Here is a 9,429-nt window from a genome sequence, read left to right on the forward strand (position 1 = left end):
ACATTGTATGGTATATATTGTACATATCTAACCACTGAGGGATGCCTCACAGTGTTTGGTTTACTTGTATTTTATGTTATCGATAATTGTACCTAGTCTTAGGAAAGATGCTTGTGTGTGACAGCCCCATGACTACAAGTGCAATTTTACTAAAAATGTCTTATTACACTAGGGGAAGGTACCTATATATGTAACCAAAGACTGATGTATTTTGATGCACAGTTTTTTAATATTTATAATTTGATTTAAATTTTTGGAATATAATTTTAGCTTTTTAAAAGTGACAGAGATAATTCCATATATAAGTTTTTCTTTATTTCTTTTTTCACTCTTTTTGGTTACCTGGTCTGCTCTGGGTTGAAAATTTTCTACCCCCTTTTTTTTTTGTTTTCTCTGTATGGTAAAAATGACAACAGCAAACAAACACACAACCCCTTAAATAGATAGATAAATAGGAATGTGGCGTGGAACTCACACAGGTTGATGGGAAGAAGAATCATATTACATGGGCATATAGTGTTTCTGGAACACAGAGAGTAGGAATAGTTCATAGGAATTGAGGAATGAATTTGGAAATGCATTAACAGATGCCGGAACTGGAGACTGAATTTGCACAAATGGAACTAGTGTGCTTGGCGCTTACAGTCACTCTGGGGCTTCACTGGATTGAGAAGGATGTAACTCTGCTCAGGTTTGCACCGTTAAGTCTTCCCAAGGGAACCAGTCCTGCAAAGACGATTAAGAGCTTCCCACTATTTAGGGTGTGTGGTAAAAAAATAAAAATAAAAAGCCTGAGAACCACTGGTTCCCACAGGAGTCTTTACTCCATCTCACGGCCTCAGGCCCCAGGCATACTAAATCCTCCTCTTTTTTTCTAGTAGTGGTTACCATCCCTGCTTACAACTCTTAAGAAATTTTCTTTTGAGCTCACCCTCCTCCAGTTCATTCCTGCCAACTTGCACCACCTCCTGATAAATGTAGTGTGTACATTTAACAAACACACACACATTTTTCTCACCAGCATTCCCCAAGCAGCACCAATATTTCCAGAGACCATGCAGCTAGCATGAGTTCCTTTGTGAAAATATAAAGGAGGAGGAAGGAACCCAGTGCTGACTGGGACCTCCAAGCCACAGATGAAACCAGTATATGTATGGTTCCCAGCTCAAGGTTAGGAAATTCCTAGATATTTTGAGGGAGGAGCCTGAGGAAGGTGCGGTTTGGGGAGGGAAGGGACTTCAGTGAGGTACAGTGCCATAGAGTCCATGTAGTATTGTGAATAACAGGAAACATCAGCTTTCCTTCAACTTAAAAAGGGTATTTTTATTTAGCTCCCTGACCCATTCTCTCTCTCTGGCTGGGCCTTCTTTTAGTCAGCCTCTCACGGCCACTGGAGGGTCTACGCCAGGAGCCCAGGGCGGGCTTGACACAGGGTGCATGTTGGGAGGAGGGGAAGGGAAAGGATTTTGTAAGCTGCCCTGAGACTCCTTTGGGTAGTAAAGGGCAGGGTATAAATCCAATCTCCTCTTCTTCTTTCTGTTCCCTAGTTGTCAGGCCCCTGTGCTCACCTGACTTTCCCGACACCTCAGAAAGTCTGGTATTTACTGATCCTACCGGTTTCACAGCACTTCTGCAGGTGTCCAATTGTTCTCTTGTGGGGTGAAGCCTTTTGGGAAGTCAGATCAGTCACTTCCGGTTTTGCTGCCATTTTTAAAAACCTTTTAGCAATGAATGCATAAGTGGTTATTCGCCCAAGGCTTGTTTAAAACCACTTAGGCAAGCCCAGGAGTGAGTGGGCTAGGCCGGGCAGGACAGTGGACAGGGAGGTGCAGCTGCTGGTGGCAGGGCTGAGGCTGCGCCCGATGATGCTGTCGACAGAGAAAAGCTGAGCACCAGGCCCAGTGGGTCCTGGTAAGCAAAGCAGACAGTGCTGCTCAGGTCCGGCAGTGGGGCAAGTAGGACGGCAAAGAGAGGCGAGGCAGACACACAGGGTTCGAGTGGGAGGCCAGCAAGAAGGTGGCGGCGGGCCCGATGCTGTGGAAGAGCTGCCGGTGGCCATGGTGATCAGTGTGACATCTGATCACAACTCTCCCAAACACCTGGCTGGAGGGGGAAGCCCCGCCCCCAAACAGCAACACAATGACATCACGCAGAAGTGACATAATCACATCAGCGATGTTGCATGGCGACTAGTGTTCCCTCTAAGCTGAGTTAGTGTGAGCTAACTCACAGTTTTTTAGCCTCCGGCTCACACATTTTTGTCTGAGCTCTGGAAGGGTGGCTCCAGAGCAGACTAATTTATGCAGTAACCAAACTTTTTGCTTACAACTTTAATGCTAGTAGCTCACAAAGTAGAACTTTTGCTCACAAGACTCCACAGCTTAGAGGGAGCATTGATGGCGACACTCTGCTTTTGGGGCAAAACTCCATGGTTTGAGCCATGGTAGCCTCTGCAACAGGGCAGCTTTGACATTCTGCCACAGGGAGGCTCAGAAGGCAAGGAGGTAGCTGGTGAACCTGAGAAAAGAAGCAATGTCTATCTGGGCTAGGGTTGCCAGGTCCTAGCTGGCTGCCGGCAGGGGGTCTCCTGGGCGCAGTAGGCATATCTTTTGCCCTCAAAACCATAGAGTTTGCTCAAACCCTAGAGTGTCACCCCTGACGGCAGCAACATGATGATGTCACGTGCAGGTGACATCATCATGCTGGTGCCAGTGCCGCGACGGGGGTGTGTGTGTGGATGGCAATCTTAATCTGGGAACGAACAAGAAACCACTGTGATCGATGACAATGACACATTTAATAAATTTTGCATTGAAACAAAGTCCAACATTATTCATAATCTCAATTTTACATTAAAACAGAGTCCAACTTATTCATTTTCTCAACTGAGTCCAGCATTTTCCTCTCTTTACTCGATGAGTACACCGGTTTTTACACTCATTTCAAAGGTCTTCCTCAAGAGTAATCTTATAGAGTTCTTATAGAGTTGGAAGGTGTTTTCTTCTATGAATTATCAGTTCCATTGCATTTCTTGAATAGGAGCAAGGCAATAATTTAAATATCTATTCGTAGCAGCCAGTCCATAATCTTAATCTGGGGCCAGGTGGGTTAAGGCAGGGCACGGCTAAGGAGAGCAAGAGCTGGCTAAGGAGCAGGGAACAGAGGAGGAGGAGGGTGGCGCTGAGGCTATACAAAAGAAGGAAGGGAAAGGGGAGGAGGTTGGCTGGAGGGAGAAGGTGCAGGAGTGGAGACAGAAAGGGGAATCCAAACCAGCCACGAGAAGAAGGGGAAAGCAGAAGAAACCAGAGAGCGGGAGAGGAGTTGGCTCAAGGAGAGTCCAAGGCAAAGAGGCGGGTTGCAGCATTTCGGCTCTTCTCCTTTGTAACGTCGTGTAACCCTGAGGTATGTGAAGTTTAGGATTACCAGCTCCAAAAGTAGAGCCCGTCTTCCAAAGCTGCCATTTTCTCCAGATGAACTGATCCCTGTCACCTGGAGATCAGTCGCAATCCCAGCCACCGGCTGGAAGTTGACTACTCAAGTAGGGTTGCCAGCCTCCAGGTGGGGCCTGGAGATCTCCTGCTTTTACAACAGATCTTCTCCAGCTGACAGGGATCAGCTCCCCTGGAGAAAATGGCTGCTTTGGAAGGCGGACTCTATGGCATTGTACCCTGCTGAGGCCCCTCCCCTCTCTAATCTCCTCTCTTTCTTGGATTCATCCCCAAAGTCTCCAGGTATTTCCCAATCTAGACCTGACAACCCTAAACTCAAGGCACTGGTTTTGGATTCCAACCTAGTGCTGAGAATAATTAGTTCCTGTAACTCTGATTTCAGACTCTTTTTCAGTGAGCTGGCCTGCCATCTTCCTGGAGATTTTGGAGTGGAGAGGTTAGGGGAGGGGGGCAGGACATAAGTGAGGTATAATTCCATAGAGTCCACCCTCCAGACCAACTCTATAACCACACCTTCAGGTGCTTGGATTGGTCATCTTCCAATAAAACAACTTGTGCAAGGAAGTAATCATCATCATCATCATCATCATCATCATCATCATTGTATGGCAGTGGGAGTAATATAGCCAGGAGATCCAAAGATTGTCTGGCAGCCTGAAACTCTAGCTATTTCTGTGGCAAGCTAGGTTTGTTTTTTTGGGGGGGCTGTGACTGACCCAAGGTCACCCAGCTGGCTTCATGTGGAAAAATGGGGAATCAAACCCAGTTCTCCAGGTTAGAGTCTGCCCCTGTTAGTCACTACGCCAAATCGGCTCTCACAAGGAAGCAGTGACTGTCTTGGTGCTTCCAAGACCCCATGGTCCCCAGGCATGGTTCTCCTGCCCCCAGAGGACATCACACTCTGTCATGCATCTCCCTTCTAGAAGAAGAATAAAAAGTAAGTAAACTTGCACCATTGGATGGTGTAGGAATGACTTCCTTGCATCACACCCTCAAAAATCTCTCTGCCTTTGGACAGAAAATTGAGTATTACAGAAACAACAAACTGAGATGGCCTTTCTGGTTACCTGCCAGATCCTGTGACCCACATGGGCTCTCCTCTGCTCACTGGATCTCAGGTGTTGGAAGGAAAGGCATTACTGCCAGTGGCCTGTGTGCACTCTCTTGCTCTTTCTCTCCCTCAAGGAGACGGGTGGCCTGAACACAGACTGCTTAGGAATGGATGGGATGGGAGGGTATCATCAGTGTTTGCTTGGCCTCTCGGTGACATGCAAATAAAAGAAATAATTTCCCTATGGCACCCAAAGGCTGAATCAACAACATCAGCCCTGCCCCCCCCCACTTTTCAGGCAAAGGGCTTGTTTTCACAAAGCAAAAGGCCTTACTCCTGCACAAACAGTGCAGCCAAGATACAAGGACGAGGAGGGGTAAGAGCTTGGCGACTGCAGATAACTTAGCGACTGACTCATGCGTGGCAGAGAAATGCTCATTACTCGGGGAACAGCATGCTCCTTCGTGGCACTATAGAATTACCACCTCAGCTGAATTTAGCCTGATTCAAATATATCAAAATACCAACAGTTAACTTGGTATTTCACAGCCTGGCCTCGCAGATGAGTGGCAACGGAACTTCTGTGAGCTCCCCCAACATTCCTTTGAGGGGAGGATGAATTCCAGGCCTAGCAAAAGCCACTGGACAAATCACAGAATTGCCACTTCTGGGTTGGGAAATACCTGGAGATTTGGGGGGGGTGGAAGGGTTTGGGGAGGGGCAGGATCTCAGTAGGGTATAATTTCATAGAGTCCACCCTCCAAAGCAGCCATTTTCTCCAGGGGAGCTGATCTTTGTCATCTGGGGATAAGTTCTAATTCCAGGAGATCTCAACACTCCACCCAGAGAAAATGCAGGCTTCCCAAGTACTTACCGTGATTCGGCGGGGGACACAGACGTCCTAGCAGGATCATTTCTGCGGGGACAACAGACGTGCCGCACCATGCCATCGCCAGGAAGTGACGCCGGGTGACGCTCTGGCAATGGGGCTGGAAACTCGATGGTACCATCGAGTTTTCAGTCCCATTGCCAGAGCGTCGCCCAGTGTCACTTCCTGGCAACAGCATGGTGCGTTACAGGGAGAAATGGTCTGGCCGGGGAGCATGTTTCCCCCGCCAGATCACAGTAAGTACTTGGGAACCCTAAGAAAATGGCTGCTTTGGAGCCGGATAGATTCTATGGCCTCATACCCTGCTGAGGCCCCTTCCCTTCCCACACCCCACCCTCCTCAGGCTCCACCCCCAAAGTTTCCAGGTAGTTCCCAACCCAGAAGTTGCAACCCGATTCAACTCCCTGTCCTCCGCTGAGTTTATTGTCAACATTTCTTAAAGAAAAGTTTCAAGAAACAAACTCTTTACTTTATTCAGTGGGGCTCAAGGCAACATAGACAGCCTTCCCAAGTAAAACAGCTTCCTAGGTCTCTGCTAGCTTCCGTATGCTACAAATGTTACCAAGGCTAGTCAAACCCAATGAAATATAATTTATTTTCTTCATGGAGGTACATATTTGTCAAGAACCACAAAGGGCTAAAGTTCTCAAGCTGATAGTTGCCATATTGCTTGGAAATCCAGGAATTATTCACCACCACCCCCTCCCCAGCATATGCAGCCATTGGCTCCCCTAAGATCATTTCTCTTCTCTAGCTGTCCATTAGTCTGATGTGCCTTAAGTGACTCTGGACAATTCACCACTTCAGATTCCGGTTTGCATGTGTAAAATCGGAATAAGAGCGACCTACCTGATAAAGCTACGTCCTTGTGAAGCACCTTAAAGCTTCATGGCATACTGTGAGGCATGATATTGGCTCTGAGAGAAACCCTGTTGCCGTGACACTGTCCCCTGGACTATGACGCTTACAAATAGGAATTTGACTCATACACTTCCTCATTCACTTTCTTCAGCAAAAGAGCAGGCTCCAAGGTGCAGCACGCTCCTACACTTTCACACTGCACAAATATTAACAGAGTTGTTATGTTAGCACTCTCCTCCAGAATATGGTCCTCACTCCTCAGAGAGCATTTGCTGATGCTAAGCAGAGCTAGATCTGTTCAGGGTCTATATAGGACACCTCCTGGGAACGGTGGAGTACACGGATTGGGTCTGGTGTCCCCACCTTGAGTAACAGTCTGGTCTAAGTTGCCTGTTCTCCTCAGTCCCCATGTGCACCATGTCTAGGGTTGCCAGTCTGCAGGTGGCTGGAGATCTTGCAAAATGGCAACTGGTCTCCAGGTTACAGAGATCAGTTCCCCTGGAGAAAATGTCTGTTTTGGAAGGTGAACTTTATGGCATTATACCCCTCCTGTCCCCAAACCCTGCTCTCCCCAGGGTAGGGTTGCTAGCCCCCCCCCCCCCCCGCCGTGGGACTTTCACCTTTCTCAGGGGCTCCTGCCCACCACTGGCCAGCTAATCAATGGGGGAAATCCCACCCCCCCAACTGCCACAACCTGCACAACGTCCCCAGTGTGATGATGTCACATGGAAGTGATGTCATCACACTGGGGACGTTGTGTGGTGACACTCCAGTATTTTGGGCAAAACTCTATGGTTTGTGTAATTAAGAGATAATTTAATTAAACTTAATTAACTTTAAATATGCTTAAGTACCTTAGCTGACCCCTATGAAATTTAACCCCCCCCCCAAAAAAATTCCTGGCTACAGGCCCGCCCATATCCTGATCTGACACTGGAGATTTGGCAGTAGTGCCTGGGGTGGGGAGGGAATTCAGCATGGATGTGATTGCCATACAGTCTGTTCACCAAGGCTGCCATTTCCACTAGGGGAGCTGATCTCTGTTGACAGCAGATCAGTTGTAATTTCAGGAGAATTTCAGAACCCTTCTGGAGGGCAGCACCTCAACTACTTCACCATATAGTTCCTCTTGGTTTCTTTTTCGCAGCTAAATCCAAATCCTGGGGATCTGATTATGAATGCCCCCCAAACACGTATTCTTTGGTTTCAGCCTTCGGTCTCAGCCTTTGTTTGAGACCTTGGAAAGCCGCTGAAAGTAGAGACATCACCCTGCCAACAAAAGTCCGCATGGTCAAAGCAATGGTATTCCCAGTAGTCATGCATGGCTGCAACAGTTGGACTATAAGGAAGGCCGAGCGCCGAAGAATAGACTCTTTTGAACTATGGTGCTGGAGAAGACTCTTGAGAGTCCCTTGGACTGCAAGAAGAACAAATCAGTCAATCCTAAAAGAAATCAACCCTGACTGTTCCCTGGAAGGCCAGATAATGAAACTGAAGCTCAACTACTTTGGCCACCCAATGAGAAGGGAGCACTCACTGGAGAAGACCCTGATGCTGGGAAAGATTGAAGGTCAAAGAAGACGGGGACGGCAAAGGATGAGATGGTTGGACAGTGTCATCGATGCAACGAACAGGAAATTGAGCCAACTTCAGAGGACGGCGGAAGACAGGAGGGCCTGGCTGTGGTCCATGGGGTCGCGAAGAGTCGGACTCGACTGTGCGACTGAACAACAAAAATAAGAACGAACGAACTCCAGCCACCAGATGGCGCCGCGGTCGCCAGCCCCGCAGAAGGAAATGCACAGGAAGAGGCGCTCTAGGCGCCGGCAAAAACGAAAGAGGCTTCTTCATGGTGCTTGGAAGAGAAGCGAGAGCGGAAGTCGGACGCCGGGCAGCGGTAACTTGGAAACGTTAGAGGGGCGGGAGGGAGCGGCTTCTGCTAGGAAAAAGGGTTTTCGAGGACTTGTCCTTTCACACGTAGGGAGGGGGTAAGCGGGTGGAAGCTGAATTTACTGCAGTTCCACCTTCCCCGGGAAAGTTCTCTGGGAGATGTAGAGCGCTTTGGGTTTTCAGAAACAGCACAAGGGCTCAACAGATTCCCTGGGTGGAGAAATAGAGTATATCCTGGGGGAGAAGGGTGCTTCATACGTACATACACACGTATGTATGTATACCGGAGTAATAAGCCCAAAATCAGACTAGGAAACAGTAAATACGTTCGGGGAGCCGGGGGACAGTTTTCGTTCTCACGTAACACGTGTTTAAGCGGTTAGTTGTCAGCTGATCTTGTAGAGCTCTCTGGCACTAGAGGCGGAAACTCCTCTGCCAGTGAGTCAGAGTAGATAATGCTAATCTTGATAGACCAGCGGTGTGACTCAGTGCAAGGCAGCTTCGTGTTTTGTAGCGCAACTCACAGTCAATGCTCCCTCTAAGCTGTGGAGTCTTGTGAGCAAAAATTCTACTTTGCGAGCTACTGGCATTAAAGTTGTGAGTGAGTGATTTGGCTACTGCCTGAATTAGTTCGCTCTGGAGCCATCCTTCTTGAGCTAAGACCAAAATGTGTGAGCCGGAGGCTAAAAAACTGTGAGCTAGCTCACACTAACTCAGCTTAGAGGGAACACTGCTCACAGTACGATCTGCCCCCCAGAAGTTTACATTGTTTTGAGTTCAGTGGGGCTTATTTCCAAATTGTTACGAACAGAATTGCAACAGGTGTTTACTTCAGGGTCTCTGAACACTGTGGAACCCTACTTTTGAGCAAACTGCATAAGATTAGGCTGTGATTTAAAAAAAAAAAGTAAAGGCAAATTTACGTAAGGTTGGGAATGGTGGTGGAAAGTGCCATCAAGTGGCAGCTGGCTTATGGTGAGCATGTAGGGTTTTCAAGGCAAGAGATGTTCAGAAGTGGTTTGCCATTGTCTGGCTCTCCATAGTCACCCTGGAATTCATTGGTGGTCTCCCCCATCCAACCTGGTTCCAGGATCTGATGAGATTGGGGTGGCCTGGGCTGTCCAGCTCAGGGCAAAGCTAAGCTGAGAATACTGGTGGCTTAGTACACAGGATACCAAGCATCCTTCTGGTCGCATCATTTGGGTTTCTTTGGAATATGATCTGCGGATTTTGTTCCGCTTATGCCGTTCTATAGCAGACTACAAAGGTTCTGTTTAAACAAGAACGGT

This window comes from Gekko japonicus, unplaced genomic scaffold, assembly GCF_001447785.1.
Source record: "Gekko japonicus isolate JY-2015 unplaced genomic scaffold, Gekko_japonicus_V1.1 scaffold3197, whole genome shotgun sequence".
Classification (NCBI taxonomy): Eukaryota; Metazoa; Chordata; class Lepidosauria; order Squamata; family Gekkonidae; genus Gekko; species Gekko japonicus.